Genomic DNA, 12,464 nt, shown 5'->3' on the forward strand with positions numbered 1-12,464 from the left:
AGTGCCTTAGACCGCTGCACCACTCGGGAGCCCACAATTAACAGGTGTGCCTTGTTAAAAAATTAATTTGTGGAATTTCTTTCCTTCTTAATGCATTTGAGCCAATCAGTTGTGTTGTACAAGGTAGGGTTGGTATACAGAAGATAGCCCTGTTTGGTAAAAGACCAAGTCCATATTATGGCAAGACCAACTCAAATAAGCAAAAAGAAACGACAGTCCATCATTACTTTGAAAGTTTCTTCAAGTGCAGTTGCAAAAACCATCAAGCACTATGATGAAACGAGTTACCTCTGCTGCAGAAGATATTGGAGTTAACTGCACCTCAGATTGCAGCCTAAATAAATGCTTCACTGAGTTCAACAGACACATCTCAACATCAATCGTTCAGAGGAGACTACGTGAATCAGGCCTTCATGGTGGAATTGCTGCAAAGAAACCACTACTAAAGGACACCAATAAGAAGAGACTTGCTTGGGCCAAGAAACACGCGCAATGGACATTAGACTGGTGGAAATCTGTCCTTTGGTCTGATGAGTCCAAATTTGAGATTTTTGGTTCTAACTGCCGTGTCTTTGTGAGACGCCGAGTAGGTGAACGGATGATCTCCGTGCATGTAGTTCCCACCGTGAAGCATGGAGGAGGAGGTTTGATGGTTTATTGTTTCAGTGGGGAAGAAAAAATAGGAAAAACCTGGATTGACAGGTCGGAATTAGTGGCATAGGTATGCATGGTGATGCATGGGAGGGACATGGGTGAAAGGAGAGGAGAGGGGGGTGGAGGGGTGTAGTAGGGTCTGTGTAGAGGGTGGGGTGGATCCAAGGGGAGAGGGCCGGTAGGGGGCTTCTGTTGGGCTCTGCCCAGGTCTCAGGCTTAGGGCCTCCTGCAGATTTGACTGACAGGGGGAGGTCCAACACCCTGGGGCACAACTACCATTTGATTATCTTTTTTCTTTCTTTTGTACAACTAATTAATTTACTATTTTTCCATTTTACTTCACAGTTTCAGAATCAACTGCTTTGGCATACAATGTCAAACTAAACGCGGCAGATCTCAAATGAAAAACAATGAGACAGAATAGCCAGAGAGAAGGAGAGATGGACAGAGAAGTTGACAGATAACTGTGCTGATGCAATGTTAGGTGGTTTGGTTGGCGTTTCTTCCTCTTGACGGCTGGGTGGGTTGGCAACAAGCCCCCAGTGTCCGGTCTGGGGCGTGAAGTCACTAGCCCTGCTGGTCAGCTACTACGTACCTAGCGGTGCCAAAAGCCCTTGTCTGCCCTAGAAAGCCTATGTAAATTACGATTGCCAGAACGGCCCCCCCTAAAACATGTAGATGACTGTTTTGGGCTCAAAATGTTGTTTTTTATAATCGCTACTGTGAATTATTTTAAAGTTCACTACAAATCGTGATATTGAATTAAATAGTGATCCATTTCCGACTACTACATTTGTCGTCACACAGGACCACGTGCTGACACAGACCAATCATGGGCCGGCAGGCTACAAGGAGGTTCGCGCCCTCATGCACAGATCTTTGCACGTGCACTTAAGGGGGTGTGGTGTGCTATCCAGATGACAGCGCAGAGTCAACGAGCCTGTCAAGTGAAGATGGAGGGGCTTGACCAATGTCTACGGGGCTGACAGAGGATGACAGAGCAGAGAACAGAAGATGGACATGGAGATGGAGGATTGTCCTCACACTATGTTCGAAATATGAATTTGGTATGCAATTATAATTGAATAAGTAAATTATGTATCAATTCCAAAACTACATCGTATGTCCAAGGTTATTTTTTATGATGACAAAATGATGCAATTGCACAAATGATAAAGATAGTCTATAATCATATAAAAATAGAGATAAAATAATATAGTCCACTTTTTTCTCATGGGGTAATCCAATCTAGCCTAACCGAGTTGTGATCGGTTGTTGTGTTTTCAGGTGGACCAATCATGGTCATATGATATCCAGACTAGATAAGGTACTCGCGCGCACTTCACTTTAGTTAATTTGAGTCTGATTTTACAAAGAGAGTGACCATGCCGGCATGTTCTGTATTTAACTGTACTAATCGTCACTCGAAAGAGTCTAATCTTCATTGACTCTCTCCGGCAGGATGAAAATGACTACATCGACCATGATCCTTTGCTAGTTAAGGCCACTTTCATCATGAACCTTAGCAATTTATTGCTGCCGCTTAGCTCCATTCAGCAATATGGCGCGTTTCAAATTCAAATACCTCCGGCTTCATATGCCATCGGGAGTTTTCTTTAGGATGACGCCAGCGCTATCACTATCTGCTGGTTTTAATGTCTAATGGTTTGGCGTTGAGACAGGGGCGTAGCATGGGGGGGTACTGAGGCACAGGGGCAGCTGTCAGGCCTGTTAAGTGGAGAGGTCCGTTAGCGAAGCCCATGTTAATTAGTGTTGGGTAAACTAATTTGGTCCAATCAGGGTGGCGGGCCCTCAGCGAGTATGACCTCTGACCCCTGGTGACACAGGATACAATAGGGTTAAGGTCACACTCGCTGGCTGGCCCTTATTACTCTCCATTACTCAGATTACTCACCACTCACTGGGCTCTGCTCTGCTGGGGCAGGAAGGGGGGGACAAACAGCACAGACTTACAATGAACCGGTTCTGTCCCTCCGAGCACTGCCCTGATGTAGGGTCAGACCACTCACTGATATTATAGCTGCTAAGGTCAAAGCCTCTCTCACCTGATGTGAGACAGGAGCCCCCTCCTTAAAACCCCTCAATCCCCAATCACCTCCCTGAGCTGCTACTACCACTCCATCCTGAAATCATCACATAGCCCGCCCCCATCTCTGTGGCCCCCAACCCTTCTCCCTTTCCTTCCCAGTCCACTCCTCATCATTAGGACATGCTGGGTCTCTGCTGCCGTTTGGGTAGACTCATCAGCTGGCTGCATTATCTAAGGACCTGTGTGGAGGGGTCACACAAACTAACTCAGCTCCTGCTGGGAACTCAGCCAAACTAATATACACACACACAATCACACGGTCAAGCATACACGCACATAATTACAAAAAAAATACACAGAGGCATGCACATGTGCACATTGCCACAAGCATGCATGCACTCGCACAGGCACACGCGTGTTCTTCTGCTGGGAGACGATCCCAACAGTACCAACAATGTTAGCTCCAAATCAACAAGCTGACTGCACAGGGCGCTCCACCCCTTCCTAAGACCACCGCAAAAGCTCCACTTGTGGTAACCCATCCACATTCTTAGCCACAACATCACTTTCATTTTCCCTAGGAATCTATTCAAACAAATTAAACGTTATGAGAATTATTTCTCAGTTAATAGGGGATTCTCTGACCCCCCTCCCCGGAAATAAAAAAAAAGTTACCTATTTGAACACACTTGGAGTCAAAATACAGGAAATCTAAATGAATTCTGAAAGTCAAACACATCAAAATGTAAACTTTGTGTCAAACACCATAAAGTCAATGTATGGACTTAGGGAGCAGCATTTCATCTATTCGCCCTCTGGTCTCTAATGACATGTCCATTCTACATCGCGGTGGGTTAGTGGTGTCAGGCTGCACATTCTAAGCCACCAGCGTGGCTTTAACATTTGGCTTGCATCACAAGTCACTACAAAAGTATACCGTTTCCATGTGTATGACTTTCAGCTTACTACCTAAACCTTCTGAGAGATGGGCTACAAGGGAAACAGATGGACACAATGTATCCTTCGCAGTATTGTAGCTTATGGGCAAAATAAAAAAGTGAAACGTATAGTTTAAAATGGTATGTGGCTATCTGACAGCAAAATAAAAGGTTACATTTGACCTGACTCCAATCCTTATTGCCAAAGATGTAAAGGACTGGCACCACTTCTGTGAAATTCAAAGAATCCCACACAAACCTATCACATGAAAAGGAATACTCCAAACAAAACTAGTAAGTCACCATTTATTTAAACTAAGCCCCAGCCAATTACAGAAGAATAGGCTAAATAGTAGAGATGAACACAGACCCATGCAGGCGCTGGGAATGTAGAGGCATGGCGATGGACTCCAGGGGCAATTTAGCTATGCCCCCTGCCCCCCTCCTCCTCCCTCCTCTAGCCAAAAGAGGTTGTTAATTTGTTGCGCTTGACCCCCGGCATTGTGCCCACTGTGTATCTAGTTTGTAAAAAAGTGCTTTTATCTGCTCTCTAAATATGTCTGAGCTCAAAGGGTTATGATGCTTTTATATCAGCCGGGAGGGGGACAATGGCAGGGGCTCGCCCTGACCCACCCAACACCCCCCTCTGCTCTCTCACACACACACACACACACACACACACACACACACACACACACACTGTCCCCAAGCCCCCCCCCCCATACCCCCTCTTGGCCCTTTTGGCTTCTGTTTGTGTCCCCTCTGTCTGAGGTCACCAGGACAGCACCAGGACATTCCACACCCAGCCCCTCTGCTCTGCTCTGCTCAGCCAGCTGGAACGGAACAGAACAGCCCGCCACCATGTATTGAAAACACAAAACACCATCCAGTCTCGCTATAGTAACGGCTATCCTCTAACTAACAACAGCTCAACATTCAATTTCAGATTATGCCAATCATGAGCAAAGTGGATTTCTATAATGGATTACAACAATAGACTATGCCATTTAGCAGATTCTTTTATCCAAAGTGACCTACAGTCATCGTACATATATTTTACACATGGGTGGTCCCGGGAATAGAACCCACTATCAAATAGAACAACACCTCACAGCAAAACTCCCCTATCTGACCTAAATAACTCGTATGCATATGTATCTGTACTGATGTATGTATGTTTTGAAAGATGTCTGAAAGATGCTACTGAATGTAAATTAAATATATGAACACGGAAATGTAATATATGAACGTATTTGGATGGAGGCCTAAAGTAATGGGTCTCTCTTGTTTTTCTCAGTGTTGTGTCAGTAGAACCTGTTTTAGGTTATGTTGTTCTTATTAAAAATGTGTGTAGTCCTTGAGCTATTCTTGTCTATTGACATTCTGTTTTATGTCATGCTGCATGTTTTGTGTGGACCCCAGGAAGAGTAGCTGCTGCTTTGGGAACAGCTAATGGGGATCCTTATAAAATATGAAATGCTATCCGGGCGCTGCAAGTGCCAAGCTCTACCAACTAGGCTTTTTCCACATTTTGTTAGGTTACAGCCTTGTTCTAAAATTGATTAAATTGTTGTTGTTTTCCTCATCAATCTACACACAATACCCCATAATGACAAAGCAAAAAAAAGTTTTTAGAAACGTTTTCACATTTATTAAAAAAATGAAAAATGGAAATATACATTTACATAAGTATTCAGACCCTCTACTCAGTACTTTGTTAAAGCACCTTTGGCAGCGATTACAGCCTTGAGTCTTCTTTGGTATGACGCTACAAGCTTGGCACACCAATATTTAGGGAGTTTATCTCATTCTTCTCTGCAGATTCTCTCAAGCTCTGTCAGGTTAGAATGGGAGCGACGCTGCACAGCTATTTTCAGGTCTCTCCAGAGATGTTCGATCGGGCTCTGGCTGGGACACTCAAGGACATTCAGAGACTTGTCTCGAAGCCACTCCTGCGTTGTCTTGGCTGTGTGCTTAGGGTCGTTGTCCTGTTGGAAGGTGAACCTTCACCCCAGTCTGAGGTCTTGTGTGCTCTGGAGCAGGTTTTCATCAAGGATCTCTCTATAGTTTGCTTCATTTATCTTTCCCTTGATCCTGACTAGTCTCCCAGTCCCTGTAGCTGAAAAACACCATGCTTCACCTTAGGGATGGTGCCAGGTTCCCTCCAGAAGTGACGCTTGGCATTCAGGCCAAAGAGCTCAATCTTGGTTTCATCAGACCAGAGAATCTTGTTTCTCATGGTTTGAGAGTCCTTTAGGTGCCTTTTGGGAAACTCCAAGCGGGCTGTCATATGCCTTTTATTGAGGAGTGGCTTTCATCTAGCCACTCTACCATAAAGGCCTGATTGGTGGAGTGCTGCAGAGATGGTTGTCCTTCTGGAAGGTTCTCCCATCTCCACAGAGGAACTCTGGAGCTCTGTCAGAGTGACCATCGGGTCCCTGACCAAGGGCCTTCTCCCCCGATTGCTCATTTGGCCAGGTGGCCAGCTCTAGGAAGAGTCTTGGTGGTTCCAAACCATTTAAGAATGATGGAGGCCACTGTGGACCTTCAATGCTGCAGAAATGTTTTGGTACCCTTCCCCAGATCTGTGCCTCGACACAATCCTGTCTCGGAGCTCTACGGACAATTCCTTTGACCTCAAGGCTTGGTTTATGCTCTGACAAACCATTTCTGTGCACGGGGCATTGTCATGCTGAAACAGGAAGCACAGAACCATCTAGAATGCCACTGTATGCTGTAGCGTTAAGATTTCCCTTCACTGGAACTAAGGAACCTTGCCCGAACCATGAAATACAGCCCCAGACCATTATTCCTCCTCCACCAAACTTTACAGTTGGCACTATGCATTAGGACAGGTAGCATTCTTCTGGCATCCGCCAAACCCAGATTCGTCCATTAGACTGCCAGATGGTGAAGCGTGATTCATCACTCCAGAGAATGTGATTCCACTGCTCCAGAGTCCAATTTCATGAAGCTCCCGAAGAACAGTTCTTGTGCTGACTTTGCTTCCCGACGCAGTTTGGAACTCGGTAGTGAGTGTTGCAACCGAGGACAGACCATTTTTACACGCTTCAGCCCTCAGCGGTCCTGTTCTGTGAGCTTGTTTGGCCTACCACTTCGTGGCTGAACTATTGTTGCTCCTAGACGTTTCAACTTCACAATAACAGCACTTGACCTGGGAAGCTCTATCGGGGCAGAAATTTGACAAACTGACTAGTTGGAAAGGTGGCATCCTCTGACGGTGCCACAATGAAAGCCACTGAGCTCTTCAGTAAGGCCATTCTAGTGCCAATGTATGTCTATGGAGATTGCATGGCTGTGTACTCGATTTTATACACCTGACAGCAACGGGTATGGCTGAAATAGCCAAATACACTAATTTGAAGGGGTGTCCACATACTTTGTATATACGGTGTACCATCCCATGTTCACTGGGCAGTTGTATCATTGACCCAATGTATGCTATGATGTAGACCACAAGTAGTGTTGTTTCCATTCTGTACATTGAACAGCAGGCCTTGTCTCTCAGGTAGAGCAAGTGAACGCCAGGAACACCTGTATGAGGTGTTGTGTAATGAGAGGCCTGTGAGATGTGTGTTTGTGAGGTACGTATGAGTTGTGCGCATGGGTGTGTGTTTGAAGTAGCTTAGGAGTGTGTAAATTTGAGGTACCATATGTCTGTGGGTGTCAGGTGTGTATGTGAGATGTGAGTATGTGAGTTATGTACGTAAATGTGTGTGTGTGTGTGTGCGTGCGTGCGTGCGTGTGTGTGTGTGTGTGTGTGTGTGTGTGTGTGTGTGTGTGTGTGTGTGTGTGTGTGTAATGAGTGGTTCAGAGGAGCTGTGATTATTCTCGCCTCCTGCAGTGCGGGTCCTCCGGCTCTGTGGGCCCTAGAGAAAGCGCCCTGTATTTAGCGTGTGGGAACGCACATTCTGCCCCTTATCGCTGCATTGTTGCAGTCTCTCTCTTTTCTTCTCTTTTTTTAACTAATTGAATTCTTGACTCCTGAGCCACAGGCCCAGCCTGAGAGAGACAGAAGAGAAAGACATGAATTTCAGGCTTTTTCTTGCGGTTGAGTGGGGCAGAGCAGTGGGGGTGAAATTGGAGTGGGGGGGCTGGAGGGGGCGTCTCCCTGTACTTTGATACTAGAGGTCAGAGGTCAGCCTCCCTCCGTGGTGAGAAAGTGGCGAATCGGGGCGGTTTATCCAACAATCATTTTCTTTGGAAACTTTCAAAGGCATTGCCCCTGCAACATCTTTGTAGTTGTGCTTGAGGAATTCTAGACAAAACAAACCCCAAAAAAGCGCCCCTTTCTCACCTCTCCTCAGGGTAGCTTCTCCCTCCAGTGGCTTCCAGCCCCCTCTCCTTTACGAGTGGTCAGTGTAACCCCCTCCCTCCCCCACCCCCTAGTCTTCCCGACATACATTGTGTGCCTGCATTTTGGCGCTGAGAAATGGATTGATCTCATTGGCTCTTTGACACTGAGCGTCAAACCCTAATTGGTCCTTTGAAGTAGTCTGTTATTGGCTATCCCTTGCTGCTCACCCTGTAACACATGCACACAGGTGATTCTCTGGGTGTGTGAGTGACAGCTTTTGTGGTGACTCTCTCATGGACACACAGTTATCTGATTAACTGATTAACACCAGAGTTCCAATGAATCAATTTATCAAATTTTATTTGTATGGCTGAAGTTTTTCAAATAAGCCTATATTTGTGACAAAGTGTCAGACTTAAACACACAATGAAAGAGCCAAGGTGACAATGGCAAGAATTCCCTAGGAGGGATAAACCTAGCTTTCATTACATTGGTCCTAGACCATTTCCTTACTCTTCCTACAGAGCAACACAGCAGCAGTAAACAGCACCACAACTCAACGCAACAACCTATGGTAGGAAATCCAATCAGCTGTGACGCCATGCTCTCTCCCGTTGAATAGTGACCTGCCTCGGCAGCTCCAGCGCCCAAGACTCAACCTGTTCGTTCTTGTTGGCCCAAGCCTGTCTGCAGGAAACACCTCAGTCAACTATTAACCACCTGCCCCGCTTCCTTATAATTCAAAAGCACATCACCAAGAGTGGAAAGTGAGGGTGAGAAGGGGAAAGAGAGAGGAAAAGAGAGAGACAGAGAGCGAGAAGACCAGTAACTGAACCCATTTTCACCCTCATCCTCTGTCACTAATACAGCAAGTCCTCATATCTAATGTGTAGTACGGGGTTGGGGAGTAGGTCTGTCCCTGATCATGTCAGAGTCAAGTCCAAGACCCGATTCGACCCCTTTTACTCAATTGCTGATCGATGACAGAAAACCTCTTGGACATGGACCCAACAGAGCCCAGGCCTATTCCAGTAACCACGTGCCATATGAGGTGGGCCTCTGGACACATACAGTATCCCACAGCGTGGTGTGGAAAGATACACTTGATTGAGAAAAGCAATCTGAGAGAAAAGGCCAGGGCCAGATTTACTGCTGGGATCAATCTCGTCCAGCGCAGGCAGGGACAACACGGAGCCGCATCAGCCTTGGCATTTCACTGCGGCCACAATACACCTCTCTGTAATCCTCTAACAGACCTTGAGGTGATTTTCACTGTAAAACGAGAGAGAGGGAGATGGAAAACAAGGGACATCGATAGAGGAAGATTACACAGAGAAAGGGGGAGCGGGGAGGACGGAGAGAGGGAGAGGGAAACATTTCAAAGCCCCCAGCCTGAACACTAGGGTCAATATAAAAAGAGCAGTGGCAGTGTGGCGGAGCGGAGGGATGACCATTGGGTAATAGCAGTATAGACGTGGTACTATTGACAACAGAATATGGATATGACCATTGTTGGTTAGCATACACTCAATGGCATGACAGCATAACAGATACTGTGGGAAAGCAGCTCTAGAGGAGTAGTGAAGCTACAGTACGGTAGCATCGCTACAGCAAGGCATAGCCACGTTAGCAATAGTATGGCAACCCTCTGTCTCTTGCTGCCCCCCCTCTCTCTACTCTTTAGATTTCTTCATTTTAGAAATGTATTTAACCTTTATTTAACTAGGCAAGTCAGTTAAGAACAAATTGTTATTTACAATGACGGCCTACCCCAGCCAACCTAAACCCAGACGATGTTGGGCCAATTGTGCGCCGCTCTATGGGACTCCCAATCACGGCCAGTTGTGATACAGCCTGGAATCAAACCAGGGTCTAGCACTGAGATGCAGTGCCTTAGACCGCTGCGTCACTCGGGAGCAGGGACAATTACATTGACAACACAAGGGGCTCCCTCCCTCCCTCTCTCTCTCTCCCTACAACACCAAATCAAAAACATGGCACCACCACCCCGTCGCTTTCGACTGTCCTTTAAAACAACATTAAACCAACTTTAAATTCCATGGTTAAACCATGTCATGCAACACAGTTGGAAGAGTGGAAAGCTGTACAAAAAAAAGAGTTGTTTATCAGATTTATTTTGAGCCATGTCCTTAGTGACAAGACTTGTGTCATGCAATCACTTAAAATGTATTGGCGGTACCATCACATCACTGACTCTGGCTGTGACATCTCTCTCCTTGTATCCCCCTAGCTCTAGGAGTGATCAGTTTGAAGGGGTAGGTGAGTTTATAGGTTTATCAGTGAGTTGACACCTTGATTCCAAGGGGCCTTTTAATTAACCAGGTCATTGGCCAGTGTGTGGAAGGAGCAGATCCATTATCAGGGGGCAGCAGGCTGAGGCACGGCTGCTATTTCAGCCAGCAAATTGGAGAATTAATGAAGTGGATAATCGCCCCGTACTCTCAGAGCTGACGTCCTGGCTGAGCAGACAAGGCCACCGGGGCTCAGCGTGAGTGTGTGTCAGTGTGAGAGTAATATATACTGAAGGAGTGTGTATGACAGAGAGAGCGAGTGAGTTCATATTGTCCGTGACCCTGTCTGTGTGTCTCTAAAATAAAAGTGTGTTTGTGAAGTTGAGTTTCTGTACTGAATGAATGTATGGCTGAGGGGACAGGGGTCAATGAGCAGACACAGCCAGTCTCACTACAGTATCACAGTCTACCAGGTCTACCCCATTTCTATTCCTGTCGATGAATGGACATGGAATGCATGAATCTGAACAATCCACCCGGAAGATGATGGGTGTCTCTGATCGCCTGAATTGAACGGAGTTGACCCAGGGCCTGTTATCCGAGGGGAGCTGCTCTCTGTGACTCATGGTGTTTCCACTCTGCTGCGGCTTTAAGGCCAGTTTGACGGATCAGCTGCCTGCCGGTCTGGGGCAAGTGGTGAAGCAGGGATACTGTTACAACCTTGTGCGTCTGTGTGTCATTAAGGGTGTCTGTTTCTGTGTGTGTGTGTGTGTGTGTGTGTGTGTGTGTGTGTGTATGTGTGTGTGTGTGCATGTGCGCGTATGTGTGTGTGTGTGCATGTGCGCGCGTGCGTATGTGTGTGCGCGAGCAACATTAAGTGTGTGGGTGTGTACATGGCTGAGCAATCAAAGGGCCTATGAAGGCAACCCCGCTTTCCCTTGATATCCTGTTTTTTCACCTCTCTCGATCCCTCTTTCACTGTTCCCCAGACCACCTGAGGGAAAGAAATATCGTCCTATGCAGTAAAAGAGGACAATGAACTCACTGCTAGGGTTCATCTAGCCCCAACCTCGACCATCACCTAAACCCAAATTGGTGGCTGACAATTGTTTACATAATAATGGCATTACCGAAGCCAGTGTTGTACTGGACCATGGGGCTTGTCCTGAGGGGGCAGGACTCTCATATATGATGTTAATGTAGCTGTCCGACTATGTTGGAACATTCTAGGCATGTACGTACCTCTATGTGGGACTAATAGCCACAGACCGACCACACCTTGTCATTCATGGGGATAGTGCCTCCGGGGCAGTTGGAAGACAAAGTCCAAATCTAAAAGAAAACGTGAGAAAAATACTAACATTAAAACCATTGTAAATGCGATAAAACCATAGTTGTCTGTGGTTGACAGTTAATATGCTAATATGCCACAGGGTGGAACACACAGAGTTTCTGATGGCAATTTATTCGCCCAGCTTGCATTTGACACACACTCTTGGGTTGCCACCCAATGGGACACTGCAGTAGAGCTCTGTCAGCCAGTATCGTTTTAAAGAAACTGACACATTATGTGCTAGCACACTAGTGTGTGTCTTACCCGGGCTGTTCTGTCTCTGGAGCCGCAGACCATCAGTCCGCCTATGCAGCCCGGGCAGTTCACCTCCTGCTTGTGACCTGAGTACTCTACAGAGAATCCATTCCTCCTGTGGTGCACCAGGATCTTACCATCTCTGTAAGAGACAGATAATAGTTCATCATAACAGACGTGAGTGTGCTTCTATGGCTGTGGGTCTGCAGTAGTGATGATGCTTCTATTTTCGTTAGTCTAAATATGTTCACAGCAGGAATGGCATATGAGTCCTGAAGCAAAATGCTAGACTGAACTTCAACCACTGATAATATTCCTTCCAGGAATTTGGGTCAAGGCGATTATTGCTCGTTTACCTTCCTCCACTAACGAGGTGCACACTCCGATGTCTGCAGCCTGAGACAGATACAGCACATCCCCATCGAGGCTGTATCCATGGCAACAAGCTGTGGGGGGGGACACAATCGAAACGTTTGTTTTTCTACACCTCACTTCAGACTTCACGGATTGAGGTGACACGATGACTAAAAGGAGATAATGATCCTCCCTTTAGTTGAAACCTTGTCAATTGCACAACCAGAAGGGAACACTTTTTAAAGTCATCTAAGGATGGACCGTAAGCCAACCATTGACTCTCTGGATAGGGCATAGCAGTACTCCTAAT

At 46.4% G+C, this 12,464-nt stretch overlaps 1 pseudogene; it reads right to left on the reverse strand.

Annotated features, from left to right (window-relative positions):
• Nucleotides 1–12,464, reverse strand: part of LOC135565507 (F-box/WD repeat-containing protein 4-like) — a 39,227-nt pseudogene that overhangs the window by 26,219 nt on the left and 544 nt on the right.

The sequence above is a fragment of the Oncorhynchus nerka genome, linkage group LG28, assembly GCF_034236695.1.
Source record: "Oncorhynchus nerka isolate Pitt River linkage group LG28, Oner_Uvic_2.0, whole genome shotgun sequence".
In the NCBI taxonomy this organism is placed as follows: domain Eukaryota; kingdom Metazoa; phylum Chordata; class Actinopteri; order Salmoniformes; family Salmonidae; genus Oncorhynchus; species Oncorhynchus nerka.